This window comes from Bison bison, unplaced genomic scaffold, assembly GCF_000754665.1.
Source record: "Bison bison bison isolate TAMUID 2011002044 unplaced genomic scaffold, Bison_UMD1.0 scf7180017864452, whole genome shotgun sequence".
In the NCBI taxonomy this organism is placed as follows: Eukaryota; Metazoa; Chordata; class Mammalia; order Artiodactyla; family Bovidae; genus Bison; species Bison bison.
The window spans coordinates 8,747,827-8,748,361 of NW_011495014.1; positions in this window are offsets into that span (position 1 = coordinate 8,747,827).

The window sequence follows — 535 nt, forward strand, 5'->3', positions numbered from 1 at the left end:
TCTCTTGTGGGGAAAAAAAATCACTGGGTGGGGGTAAGTGAGAGATTAATCAGATTTCTTCCTCTTTCTCCCCTTTCCTCCCCTCCCCTCTCCTAAAGGAGATAAAACTCATGAAAGCAAACAAGGTGTCCACTCCGCAGTTCTTAAGCTGGGTCCCTCCAGTCTACCCCCACACTCCACCCCCAACACAAAGCGATCCGGGCTCCTAAGGTTTCGGTCCGTCCTACGCGGAGCCCGGGAGGTGAGGAGTGGTTAAAACTCAGCCCTCACCTCCAGCGGGTCCCGGATCCGCGGCGCCCAAGCCCCGCCCCCGCCGCCCTTCCCCCACGGCCTCGGCACGCCAGCCCCTCTCCCCTCTCCCAATCGGGCGCACCCACCCCAGATGCCGCCTGGCACCGAGCGCTGCCGCCGCTGCCGCCGCCGCCGCAGCACTTTCCACTTGTATTGATCACCTCCCGGCCCCGCTCAGCCTGCTCGCCAGAGCGGAGCGCGGCCAGCGCGCCAGCCCTTGGCAGCCCCCGAGCAGTCGGGCTCC